This window comes from Capricornis sumatraensis, chromosome 2 (genome assembly GCF_032405125.1).
Source record: "Capricornis sumatraensis isolate serow.1 chromosome 2, serow.2, whole genome shotgun sequence".
In the NCBI taxonomy this organism is placed as follows: Eukaryota; Metazoa; Chordata; class Mammalia; order Artiodactyla; family Bovidae; genus Capricornis; species Capricornis sumatraensis.
Window position 1 is genome coordinate 192799431 of NC_091070.1, and position 13803 is coordinate 192813233.

The 13803-nt window shown below is 41.3% G+C and overlaps 1 protein-coding gene across 1 annotated transcript in view; it reads right to left on the reverse strand.

Moving 5' to 3' along the window:
- The window catches only part of TCEANC2 (transcription elongation factor A N-terminal and central domain containing 2), a 43560-nt gene that overhangs the window by 26558 nt on the left and 3199 nt on the right, over positions 1–13803 (reverse strand). The gene's annotated exons all lie outside the window — the stretch shown is intronic.

A 13803-nucleotide genomic window follows, 5' to 3' on the forward strand; every position in this document is an offset into this window, starting at 1 on the left:
TGGTGGGCCGGCTAGGGTCTGGGAAGGGGCACAGGGGCTTCTGGTACATGTCCTGTTTCTTGATCTGGATACTGGTGACACAAATGCGTTCTGTGAAAATCTTTAAGATGTACACTCATGATTTGTCTACTTTTCTACATGCATGTGATAATTCAATAAAAAGAAACCCTCAAAAGTCTTCATTTACCTCCCTGGGCAGGGTCTAGCATAGCTGCCTGTGCTGGGAGAAGGGGATGTCTGGGGACTTCTCTATTTCCCCACCTTTGCTTCTCCTCCTTCCCCAGCTGCTTGTTTGCTTTAGTCTCTGATCCTTCCAGGTTTGAAACTGGGAAAAGGAGGAACAGTAACAGACAGGAAAAGCCTTACTTCTGGTTGTGGTGTGATGCGATGCTCACCAGTTTTCAGTACTCTCTAGACTTGGCAGATAGTCAAAAGCTGTCTCATGAGCTGTTTCTGTGGTTCCATGGCGGCTCCCAGGGTTGAGTTCTGACCTGTAGTGTTCCCACAGCACTGGCAAGGTCTCTCCCAGCCAGCCACATAAGGGTCCACCCTAAGTCTCCAGCTTCTGGCAACCAACTTCATACATTCTCTGAAGGGGTCCCATTACCCTTCCAAGGATCCTTGTGAACCAAGCCCCTTTAATTCAACTCCAGGTTAACCAGTATTTTCTTGGCTATGCCCCTATCTTTGCCCTTTAAAAACTCTGAGCATAACAGCCTTCCAAATGCAACCACTTCCCTTTCAGTGGCATCAGTAAAAACTCTCTGGTTTTAGACTTTCCCTGGCACAGGTCTGGTCTCTGTCTACCAACTCCCGGAACTGAGGTCAAGTTCTCCAAAAGAAAATACCACAGCTGTCCCACTTTATCCAAAGGACTTTTCATTCCTTTCTTTCTTTACCTTCAACTTTCCTTATTGCCTAAGATAGGTCATAGGTTCAGGATTCCACACCTGTCTTCACATACTGCCTTCACAAGTTCTGCAGGTGGTCTAGAACAACTTTGGGGAACACTTTATACCTACTGTTTTGTTCTCAAGGCTTCCCAGGTGACGCTAGTAGTAAAGAACCCACCTGCTAGTGCAGGAGACCTAAGAGACATGGGTTTGATCCCTGGGTCAGGAAGATCCCCTGGAGGAGGGCATGGCAACCCACTCCAGTACTCTTGCCTGGAGAATCCCATGGACATAGGAGCTCGGCAGACTTCAGTCCATGGGGTTGCAAAGAGTCAGACATGGCTGAAGCGACTTGGCATGCACACACGCTCACTTCGTTTTCAGTCCTTAGGAGCCCTAACCAAAATTGAGACAGAGTACTTTTCTATGACCTGTTACAATATAAAATAACATTGGTGTTAAATGGCATGAAAGACAAATAAATGAAGCTAGGTAAGGGATATCTTCGGAGAAGGCAATGGCGACCCACTCCAGTGCTCTAGCTTGGAAAATGCCATGGACAGAGAAGCCTGGTAGGAGTCCACGGGGTTGCGAAGATTGGACACGACTGAGTGACTTCACTTTCACTTTTCACTTTCATGCACTGGAGAAGGAAATGGCAACCCACTCCACTGTTCTTGCCTGGAGAATCCCATGGACAGTGGAGGCTGGTGGGCTGCCATCTATGGGGTCGCACAGAGTCGGACACGACTGAAGTGACTTAGCAGCAGCACCAGCAGCAAGGGATATTTTCAGTAGGAAGTAGACATAAATATCATATTACGCAACTTGCACTTCTCATTCAATATAGTTTGACTTACCCATACTGATGTGTATAAACCCAGTTGATCCATTTTGATAGTATTGAATATTATTCCATTATTTTTATATACAATGTCTCAGAATATTAAAATCTATTTCCCTAATGCATATTTAGCATTTTCTTCCCCTCATATTTTTCCTATTATAAACACTGCTTCACTGAACTCCTGCCTATTATATACTCATATGTCTTCTATCCTTCACTTTCAACTTTTCTGGGTCATGCTTTAATAACTTATGGCTGCTTTATTTTGCTCCTCCTTCCCCATCCAATCTGAAAATTTCTATTTTTTGATAGGCATGTTTAATCCGTTTGCATTTATCGTCATTACCGATGGTTACCGGACACACTTTCTCTTTGCCTTTCTTCTCCCTTTCTTGCCTCTCATCTCACAGCCTGAGCTCCCTTTAGCCTTGCTCCTCCTCTCATGGTTTGGGAGTTACACACTCCATTTCTATCATTTCATCGTTTGTCCCCACAATTTTTAAGATGCTCAAGGAAATCTATACCAAGTCTCTACATTATGGAAAACTCCTGTTAGAAACATACATGGCCTCTCTGCCTGTCCTTCAAGTCTCTTAACTTTTCTGCCATATTTCTAGTTCTGTGGGATGCATTCTAGTGATTTCCTCGGGTCGCTAAGAGTCCGGCACAACTGAGCGACTTCACTTTCACTTTTCACTTTCATGCACTGGAGAAGGAAATGGCAGCCCACTCCAGTGTTCTTGCCTGGAGAATCCCAGGGATGGGGGAGCCTGGTGGACTGCTGTCTATGGGGTCGCACAGAGTCGGACACGACTGAAGTGACTTGCAGCAGCAGCAGCAGCTTTCAATTTGGGCTTCCCTGGTAGCTTAGATGGTAAAGAATCTACCTGCAATGCAGGAGACCCAGGTTCAATCCCTGGGTTGAGAAGATCCCCTGGAAAAGAGAATGGCTACTCCAGTACTCTTGCCTGGAGAATTTCATGGACAGGGGAGTTTGGCAGGCTACAGTCCATGGGGTCGCAAAGAGTCAGACATGACTGAGTGATTGCTACTTTCACTTTTTTCAGCTTTCAATTCAGTGTTTCTCTCCATAGCTATGACTTTACTTTTAAGCTGGCCAATGTACTTGTCAACAAATATGCTTTTTCACTGGACAAATTCTGTTTTTCTTCCCTCTAAATCTGCCTTTTTTTTTCATACTATCCTATCCTTACCATTTCTACTCCTTTCTTTATCTCTGTGAATATTTTTAACACATTTAAGATCTCTTTCAGACTGTTACCTATGTTTCCTGGAGTAGAAATTCTACTACTTAAATCTACCTGCTCATTCTCCCTCCTGGTAATTTATTTTACTGTAAGTTTTGACCATGAGTACATTTTTTATGTTTTCCATGGGAATCCTATGTACTCTAGGCTTAGAAGTGTCTTTAACACGGAAATCTCACCTTTGCCTTTGCCAAGCTCCTTGGATTTCCCTGGTTCTGGACCAGTTTTTATGTTAATTTTTCAGCTTTATAGATAGTATGAAGTTAAATACACACACACACAGTAATAAGCGTGAGGTTCTAGTTTATTATGGTGTCAACTTTTTTTGAACCCAAACCCTGACATGATACAATCTTCATGCTGATTCCTTAGACTGGTGGATGGAATTTTTCTAGTTCATTTTTAAAAAATATGGTAGCCCTATGTTGACTTCCAGCTCCTTATCTGCTATCCTCATACTGGCCCTAAAATCCCAGCCCCCAAACTCTGTACCTGGTTTCCATAAAACTATATAGAAGCATACCTTGTTTTATTGCACTTCACTTTACTGCACTTTGCAGATATTGCTTTCTTTTTTTTTTTTTAACAAATTGAAGGTTTGTGGCAACCTTGCATTGAGCAAGCCTACAGATACTATTTTTTCCAACAGATGCTCACTTCGTGTCTGTCATATTTAGATAATTCCTGCAATGTTTCACACTTTTTCCATTATTATTATATTTATTATGACCTGTGATCAATGACCTTTGATGTTACTATTTTAATTGTTTTGGGGGGGGTGCCATAAACCATGCCCATATAAGACAGCAAACTTAGCTGATAAACATTTTGAGTGCTCCACCAATCAGTCATTTTCCCATTTCTGTCTGCTCCTCGGGCTTCCCTATTCCCTGAGACCCCGCAACATTGAAATTAGGTTAATTAACAGCCCTACAATGGCCTCTAAGTGTTCAAGTGAAAGGAAGAGTAGCTTGACTCTCACTTAAAGTCAAAAGCTAGAAATGATTAAGCTTAGTGAGGAAAATATGTTGAAAACCAAGACAGGCCAAAAGCTAGGTGTTCTGCATCAAATAGTTAACCAAGTCATAAATTCAAGGGGAAAGTTCCTGATGGAAATTAGAAGTGCTGCTCCAGTGAACACACAAATGATAAGAAAGTAGAACAGACTTAATGCTGATGTGATAACATTTGAGTGGTTTGCATAGATCAAACTAACTACAACAGTCCCATAAGCCAAAGCCTAATCTGGAGCAAGGCCCTACTGCTCTTCAAGCTAGGAAGGCTGAGAGGTGAGGAAACTGCGGAAGAAAAGTCTGAAGCTAGTGGAGGTTGGTTGATGAGGTTTAGGGGAAGAAGCTGTTTCCATAACATACAAGTGCAAAGTAAAGCAGCAAGTACTAAGGTAGAAGCTGCAGCAAGCTATCCAGAGGATCTATCTAAGACAATCAATGAACACTAAACAACAGATTTTCAGTGTAGATAGAATAGTCTCATACTGGAAGAGATGACATCTGGAACTTGCATAGCTAGAGAGGAGAAGTCAATGCCTAACTTCAAAGTTTCAAAGGACTGGTCGACTCTCAGGGACTAATGTAGCTGGCGACTTCAAGTAGAAGCCAATGCTCACTCGTCATTTTGAAAATCCTTGGGCCCTTAATTATGCAAATTACTCTTCCTGGGCTCTATAAATGTAACAAAGCCTAGATGACAGCATACTTGTTTACAACATGACTTACCGAATAGTTTAGGCCCACTGTCAAGACCTGTTACTCAGAAAAAAAGATTCCTTTCAAAATATCACTACTCATTGACTAATAAACCTGTTCACTCAAGAGCTCTGACAGAGACGTACAATGAAACTAATGTTGTTTTCCTGCCTGCTAACACAACATCCATTCTGTTGCAAGGAGTAATTTTGACTTTCAAGTCCTAGAAATATATTTCTAGGATACATACATAGAGAAATACATTAGAGATACATTTCATAAGGCTATAGCTACCATAGATAGTGATTTTTCTGGTGCAAAGTAAATTGAAAATCTTCTGGAAAGAATTCACCATTCCAGATGCAATTAAGAATATTCATGATTCATGAGATTAAGTCAAAATATCAACATTAACTGGAGTCTGGAAAAAGTTGATTCCAAACTTCATGAATGACTTTGAGGGGTTCTAAACTTCAGTGAAAGAAGCAACTGCAGATGTGGTGGAACATGCAAGAGGACTAGAATTATGAGTGGAGCTGAGGATATGCCTGAATTGCTGTAATCCCATGATTAAACTTTAATAGATAAGGAGTTACTTCTTATGGATAAGCAAAGAAGCTTTCTTGAGATGGAACCTACTCCTGGTGAAGATGCTGTGAAGTCTGTTGAAATGACAAGGAAGGATGTAGAATATCACATAAACTTAGCTGATAAAGCAGCAGCAGAGTCTGGTAGGATTGACTTCAATTTTGAAAGTTCTACTGTGAGTAAAATGCTATCAAACAGCATTTGCACACTATAGAGAATCATTCATGAAAGGAAGGGTCAATTGATATGGCAAGCTTCACTGTTTTAAGAAACTGCCACAGCCACCCTAACCTTTAGCAACCACCATCCTCATCAGTTAGCAGCCATCAACCTCTAGGCAAGACCCTCCAAAAGGCAAGACCCAGCAAAAAGATTCCAACTTACTGAAGGCTCAGATGATGGTTAGCATTTTTTAGCAATAAAATATTTTTAAATTAAGGTATGTACATGTTTTTAAATATAACGCCATTGTACACTTAACAGATTATACAGTATAGTTCAAACATAACTTTTATATTAACTGGGAAACCAAAAAAATTCACTTTATTGCAGTGGTCTGGAACCAACCCTGAAATATCTCTAAGGTATGCCTTCAGCTCCCACTTATAGCTCTGCATTTGGATTTCCTCTCTCTTCCTGGCACCTGAGGGTTTCTCTTTTTTCTTTTCAAGCTCAGCTCTGTTCTGGAGACATTTTGCTGGTGGTTTGTTTTTTTTTTGGTCGCACAATGTGGCATGCGTGATCTTAGTTCCTAATCAGGGATCAAACCCGGGCCCCTACAATACAGTCTTAATTGCTGTACTGCCAGGGTAATTTCTGTATTGGAGATTTTTTACTGAGCATTTCTACATGGCTGGAATGAGCTTGGGGGTTCCACATCAGATTATTTCAACATATGGAACTAGAGACGTTTAAGCTCTTTAGCATGGCATAAAAGGCCTTGCATGACCTGGCTCTTGACATCCTTTTCAGACTCACCATTGGCTCAACATATATCAAACAATTTGAAACTGCCTAAACCAATCACAGTATTCGACATCCTCTGCCTGGGATGCTCTTTCTCTGCCTGAATCACATGATAAACATCTGTTTATTCTTAAAGACATTAAAGAATCAACTACTATACAAAGACTTTCTTGCCTCTCTCCAACCACATTTAACCAAACTCCCATGGAATCTGCAAAGACATCAATTACTGCATATGTGCTTTCTGCAAATAGTTATCTACAAGGCTGTCTTCTCCACTAGACTATGAACACATTGAGGGCCAGAACAATTTCTTATTTCTCTATCCCCAATGCACAGTAGACATAAGAAGAAGAAGTGAAGTTGCTTAGTCATGTCCAACTCTTTGCGACCCCATGGACTGTAGCCCACCAGGCTCCTCCATCTGTGGAATTTTCTAGGCAAGAGTACTGGAGTGGGTTGCCATTTCCTTCTCCAGGGGATCAGCACATGTAACTGAACAGTTATTTCTACCCTCAAGGACTAACTATAGTAGTCTTCAGATCTGAGATATTAGACCAAAAATAGAAAAATATAGCAATTAGTTCCAGAGAAGAATTCCACATACTTACAAAGAATGTTTCTCTATTTCTGTCCAAATATGAGCCCCCAAAATAGATACTGCAAGTTATCTGAAATATTTAGAGGAAAAAAGGGAAGTGGACATGAAACATCAATGGGAAAGCTACTATGAGTAGTGGAATGGTTACTGCCAGAAAGAAAAGGTGCTTCCAAAATCCCATTTGGTCCTATAGTTGTGGATGGCTGAAATATAAGGTTTGATAAAACCAATGAGGGAAAATGCTTCGCTCATAAGCAATAACATGGGCACCATTCCACTGGTGGGGGCAGGGACAATATTGGCTAGTCAATCCTACAAGGGGAGTGAAGACTTACAGAGCATTCTTAAATGCAGAACCTAAAATAATAGGCATATTTCAGACTCTTTCAATTTAAAAAATCTCCTATTGCAACCAACAGAAGAAATCACTTTCCCTTAGGGAGTAAGAAGAGATTAACCAAATTAACCTTTACTATTCAAATGCACACCACATGAGCTCTATTGAGTAGCACTTTCATTGAATGTGATAAGGCTAAGGCAAAATTACTTCTAATATGCTGATAACAGAAGTACAATGGTCCTAATATCCCAAGATTTTTATACCTCCTTTGCTGGCATTCAGAAACCTCCAACTTTTTTTAGTTCTCCCTATAGGAGGCAGACTGTGGAACCAGATTGTCTAGTTCAAATCCCAGCTCTACCACTGAGAGCTTCATGACTCTGGACAAGCTACTTAATCTCTCTGTGCCTTAGATTTTTTTAATCTGTAAAATATAAATGATAAAAGCATCCATTTCACAGTGCTATTATTAGAATTTAGAGTTATTATGTGTAAAGCACTTAGCACAATGCCTGGCCCATAGAAACAGGCTCAATAAATGTAAGCCGTAATCATTACTATTATCATCACATCACTACCATCATTCTCAGCTCTAGCTTTACTACACAGCCTCTTTTTTTTTTCCATATAAGAAAAGAGAGAACTACTTACTAGTTTTTATTTTGTGCCAGGCACAATGCTTAGCCCTTTCAACATGCATTTATTTATTTAGCCCTCATAACAACCCTGCAGGTGAGACAGTATTTCTGATGTTACTGATAAGGAAATTGAGGCTTGAACATTCAGCAAATTCTTAGCATTAAAACATAATGATGGTGTGTGGGAAGAGTCACTTGGCAAAACGTGGATCTAGCTAACTCTCTAGAATTCAAATTTAACTTGTTTTTAATTTGTACTGTGCACACAGGAAAGTAAGCATGCGTGCGTGCATAAAGGAAAGGGAACAGTAGGTACAACTTACTGAATGGCTAGATATCACTAACTTCCCTCTACCTAGCCAAATCTTTCCATCTATTTAAGACTCTAACCCCTAAAACAGACACTGAGCTCTCTCCTAACTCTTGACCCTTATTGTCTAAACAACAATTTTGTAATGGAGCACATATGATTTTGTATCATTACTTTTTAATTTCTTATGATGTCCTAATAAGTCCCATAAAGGCTCACATACTTTTATCTTAAAATTTTCTTATGTTCTTTAGAGTACCTAGCATAGAACTGAGTATAAAGCTGTTTCACAATAGCATTTGTGGAGTAGCTTACTATCCAGACCCAGCAAGAACATCCCCAAATAATGATGATTATTGTTTACTCAATGAATTTTTACATACAGTGTAGAGGCCCTGTGTTAGGGCTTAGAGCAGAATCAGAACACAGTAAGATACTGCAGTCCCAGTCCTAATAGTTCATGATAGACTGGGGAAACTACAGGTAATCAGGCAATTACAATACAGTAAGCTAAGTGCTAAAACAGATATTTGAACCAAGTGCTAAGAGAATATCAAAGAGGGAAAGATTAACTCCCCACAAAGCATTACAGCATTCACTTTTTTAACAAGTATTTACTAACCACTTAATATGTGCTGAACACTGTCTTAGGTCCAAGGGTAAGAGGTAAATAAAATGTCCAAGGCCCTTGTATTTATGAAGCTTATAATCTAAGATTCACTTGAGTGGGTTGACAAATGGGTAGGAATTCACTCTGTAAAAGATGCAGGAAAGGGGATCAGCATCAAGTCAAAGCCCTGGAGACATGAAAGAGAGGAACTAAGAAAAAGAAGAGCAAGAAATGAGGCATGGCTGGAATGCATTCCTGTTAAAGGGGAGCCATAAGAGATACGGTGAGATGGCACCTCAGACAGAACAGAAGAGAAAGGGTTTCATATGCTAAGTCCAGGCTTTTAAAGTTTTAGCTCATTTGGTCATTCAGAAAAATGCACCATGGCCTTCTATATGCCAAGTCCCATGACAGCTACTGGGGCCACAAAAACATTAAGACATAGTCTTTCCAGATGCGGAGAGTATACCAGGACACACGCATGGAAAGGAACACGTTTCCTTCACAATACTGTAAAGTAATTATCCTCGAATTAAAAAAAGAAAAACACCTTTTACAAAGCACAAGAAGTGCACTAATGGGGCATGTTAAGAAAAGGGATAGCTTAGAGAAGGGAGTCATACTGGCTCTATATTTGGGGGACAGAGGGTGGCTAGGAAAGACCTTCTAATAGAGGAGACTCTTTACTAGGTCACGGGGACAAAGGATTTCATAAAGTAGCTGATAACAACAAATACTTACATAGTACTTAGTACTAGCCAGGTTCTGCTCCAACCACTTTACATATATTGACACATTCAAACTTTGCAACAAGCTTATTAAGCAGATGGGGCTTCCCTGATAGCTCAGTTGGTAAAGAATACACCTGCAATCCAGGAGACCCCGGTTTGATTCTTGGATCGGGAAACTCCGCTGGAGAAGGGATAGGCTACCCACTCAAGTATCCTTGGGCTTCTGTTGTGGTTCAGCTGGTAAAGAATCTTTCTGCAATGCGGGAGACCTGGGTTTGATTCCTGGGTTGGGAAGATTCCTTGGAGAAGGGACAGGCTATTGACTCTGGTATTCCGACCTGGAGAATTCCAAGGACTATATAGCCCATGGGGTTGCAGAGTTGGACACGACTGAGCAACTTTCACTTCAGTTCAGTTGCACCCGACTCTTTGTGACCCCATGGACTGCAGCGTGCCAGGCTTCCCTGTCCATCACCAACTGCCAGAGCTTACTCAAACTCATGTCCATCGAGCCGGTGATACCATCCAGCCATCTCTTCTTCTGTCATCCCCCTCTCCTCCCGCCTTCAATCTTTCCTAGCATCAGGGTCTATTCAAATGAGTCAGCTCTTCCCATCAGGTGGCCAAAGTATTGGAGTTTCAGCTTCAGCATCAGTCCTTCCAATGAATATTCAGGACTGATTTCCTTTAGTATAGACAGGTTGGATCTCCTTGCAGTCCAAGGGACTCTCAAGAGTCTTCTCCAACACCACAGTTCAAAGCATCAATTCTTTCAGCTCAGCTTTCTTTATAATCCAACTCTCACATTCATACATGACCACAGGAAAAACCATAGCCTTGACTTGATGGACCTTTGTTAACAAAGTAATGTCTCTGCTTTTGAATATGCTATCTAGGTTGGTCATAACTTTTCTTCCAAGGAGGAAGCGTCTTTTAATTTCATGGCTGCAGTCACCATCTGCAGTAATTTTGGAGCCCCCCAAAATAAAGTCTGACACCGTTTCCCCATCTATTTCCCATGAAATGATGGGACCAGATGCCATGATCTTCGTTTTCTAAATGTTGAGCTTTAAGCCAACTTTTTCACTCTCCTCTTTCACTTTCATCAAGAGGCTTTTTAGTTCCTCTTCACTTTCTGCCCTAAGGGTGGTGTCATCTGCATATCTGAGGTTATTGAGATTTCTCCCGGCAATCTTGATTCCAGCTTGTGCTTGCTTCTTCCAGCCCAGCGTTTCTCATGATGTACCCTGCATAGAAGTTAAATAAGCAAGGGGACAATATACAGCCTTGACATACTCCTTTTCCTATTTGGAACCAGTCTGTTGTTCCACGTCCAGTTCTAACTGTTGCTTCCTGACCTGCATACAGATTTCTCAAGAGGCAGGTCAGGTGGTCTGCTATTCCCATCTCTTTCAGAATTTTCTAGTTTATTGTGATCCACACAGTCAAAGGCTTTGGCATAGTCAATAAATCAGAAATAGATGTTTTTCTGGAACTCTCTTGCTTTTTCGATGATCCAGAAGATGTTGGCAATTTGATCTCTGGTTCCTCTGCCTTTTCTAAAACCAGCTTGAACATCTGGAAGTTCACAGTTCACATATTGCTGAAGATCTCTAGTCTTTCCCATTCTATTGTTTTCCTCTATTTCTTTGCATTGATTACTGAGGAAGGCTTTCTTGTCTCTCCTTGCTATTCCTTGGGACTCTGCATTCAAATGGGTATATCTTTCCTTTTCTCCTTTGTCTTTCGCTTCTCTTCTTCTCTCAGACAACCATTTTGCCTTTTTGCATTTCTTTTTCTTGGGGAGGTCTCGATCCCTGCCTCCTATACAATGTCACGAACCTCCGTCCATAGTTCTTCAGGCAATCTATCAGAATCTAATCCCTTGAATCTATTTGTCACTTCCACTGTATAACCCTAAAGGATTTGATTTAGGTCATACCTGAATGATCTAGTGGTTTTCCCTATTTTCTTCAATTGAAGTCTGAATTTGGCAATAAGGAGTTCATGATCTGAGCCACAGCCAGCTCCCGGTCTTGTTTTTGCTGACTGTATAGAGCTTCTCCATCTTTGGCTGCAAAGAATATAATCAGTCTGATTTTGGTATTGACCATCTGGTGATGTCCATGTGTAGAGTCTTCTCTTGTGTTGCTGGAAGAGGGTGTTTGCTATGACCAGTGCACTCTCTTGGCAAAAATCTGTTAGGCTTTGCCCTGCTTCGTTTTGTACTCCAAGGCCAAATTTGCCTGTTACTCCAGGTATCTCTTGACTTCCTACTTGTGCATTCCATTCCCCTATGATGAAAAGGACATCTTTTTGGGGTGTTAGTTCTAGAAGGTGTTGTAGGTCTTCATAGAACCATTCAACTTCAGCTTCTTAGGCATTACTGGTCGGGGCACAGACTTGGATTACTGTGATACTGAATGGTTTGCCTTGGAAACAAACAGAGATCATTCTGTCATTTTTGAGTTTGCATCCGAGTACTGCATTTCAGACTGTTTTGTAAAAGGAGTACATCAAGGCTGTATATTATCACCCTGCTTATTTAACTTCTATGCAGAGTACATCATGAGAAACGCTGGACTGGAAGAAACACAAGCTGGAATCAAGATTGCTGGGAGAAATATCAATAACCTCAGATATGCAGATGACACCGCCCTTATGGCAGAAAGTGAAGAGGAAATAAAAAGCCTCTTGATGAAAGTCAAAGAGGAAAGCGAAAAAGTTGGCTTAAAGCTCAACATTCGGAAAATGAAGATCATGGCATCCGGTCCCATCACTTCATGGGAAATAGATGGGGAAACAGTGGAAACAGTGTCAGACTTTATTTTGGGGGGCTCCAAAATCACTGCAGATGGTGACTGCAGCCATGAAATTAAAAGACGCTTTCTCCTTGGAAGAAAAGTTATGACCAACCTAGATAGCATATTCAAAAGCAGAGACATTACTTTGCCGACTAAGGTCCATCTAGTCAAGGCTATGGTTTTTCCTGTGGTCATGTATGGATGTGAGAGTTGGACTGTGAAGAAGGCTGAGTGCTGAAGAATTGATGCTTTTGAACTGTGGTGTTGGAGAAGACTCTTGAGAGTCCCTTGGACTGCAAGGAGATCCAACCACTCCATTCTGAAGGAGATCAGCCCTGGGATTTCTTTGAAAGGAATGATGCTAAAGCCGAAACTCCAGTACTTTGGCCACCTCATGTGAAGAGTTGACTCATTGGAAAAGACTCTGATGCTGGGAAGAATTGGGGGCAGGAGGAGAAGGGGACGACAGAGGATGAGATGGCTGGATGGCATCACGGACTCGATGAACTTGAGAGATGGTGATGGACAGGGAGGCCTGGCGTGCTGCGATTCATGGGGTCGCAAAGAGTCAGACACGACTGAGTGACTGAACTGAACTGAACTGATGGCTACTCCATTTCTTCTAAGGGATTCTTGCCCACGGTAGTAGATATAATGGTCATTTGAGTTAAATTCACCCATCCCAGGCCATTTTAGTTTGCTGATTCCTAAAATGTTGATGTTCACTCTTGCCATCTCCTATCTGACCCACTTCCAATTTGCCTTGATTCATGGACCTAACATTCCAGGTTCCTATGCAATATTGCTCTTACAGCATTGGACTTTACTTCCATCACCAGTCACATTCACAACTGGGTGTTGTTTTTGGTTTGGCTCCATCTCTCCATTCTTTCTGGAGTTATTTCTCCACTGACCTCCAGTAGCATATTGGGCACCTACAGTACTGGAGAGTTCATCTCTGTGTCCTATCTTTTTGCCTTTTCATACTGTTCATGGGGTTCTCAAGGCAGGAATACTGAAGTGGTTTGCCATTCCCTTCTCCAGTGGACCACATTTTGTCAGAACTCTCCACCGTGAGATGTCCATCTTGGGTGGCCCTACTCGGCATGACTCATAGTTTCACTGAGTTAGATAAGGCTGTGGTCCATGGGATCAGATTGGTTAGTCTTCTGTGAAACTGATTTTCATTCTGTCTGCCCTCTGATGGAGAACGATAAGAGGCTTATTTTAGGTTATAAAATAATGGCTAGAATTCCCTGTGCTATACAGTATATCCTAGTTGCTTATCTATTTATCTGGGCTTCTCTGGTGGCTCAGCTGGTAAAGAATCCGCCTGAAATGCGGGTAATCTGGGTTTGATCCCTGGGTTGGGAAGATGCCCTGGAGAAGGGAACGGCTACTCACTCCAGTATTCTGGCATGGAGAATTCCATATAGATTATTATAAAATAAAATAGTGACTTTCACTTCATACTTCATTTATTAAATAGATATTGTTATTA